Source organism: Sinocyclocheilus grahami, unplaced genomic scaffold (genome assembly GCF_001515645.1).
Source record: "Sinocyclocheilus grahami isolate Dianchi unplaced genomic scaffold, SAMN03320097.WGS_v1.1 scaffold182.1, whole genome shotgun sequence".
NCBI classification, from domain to species: Eukaryota; Metazoa; Chordata; class Actinopteri; order Cypriniformes; family Cyprinidae; genus Sinocyclocheilus; species Sinocyclocheilus grahami.
This window is the reverse complement of record NW_015505361.1, coordinates 1,278,467-1,279,088: the sequence shown is the minus strand read 5'-3', so window position 1 is coordinate 1,279,088 and position 622 is coordinate 1,278,467.

The window sequence follows — 622 nt, the reverse complement described above, 5'->3', positions numbered from 1 at the left end:
ATTTCCATCTGCTTTAAAGCAATACCGGTTAAACATTTAATTCATATGCTGTTCTGCATGCGCTTTTTCTGAGCGCGTACTCAAGAGGCGCGCTCACACTGAGAGCCTGTCAAAAAGCGTCTGATTATTGGACTGTGTCTTTTGCGTCTGACTGATTTAAAAAACACACAAGGTTTACATATAAACACAGTTGGTTATGTCTGAAATGAAAGTAAACAGTTGAGAGAGAAACGCGTGAAGCTCTTAAAGGGACAGTAGCTGCTAAATATGCTGCCACCTGTCATTAAAGGGATAGTTCACCCAAAAAATTTAATTTCTGTCATTATTTACTCACTCACATTTTGAAAAATGTGAGTAACCAAACAGTAGCTGGTCCACACAGACTTTTACAGTATAAAAGTTGGAAGTGGAAGTTACTGTGGACCAGCAACTGCTTGGTTACCCACATTCTTCAAAAAGAACTTATGTTCAACAGACAAAATAAATTAATTCAGGTTTAAAACAACTTGAGTAAATGATGGTATAAAAATGAAACACTGTTGAAAGACAGATGACAGAATTTTCATTTTTGGTGAAGTATTCTTTTAATGTTAGTAAAACAACAAAACACAGAAAAAAATCA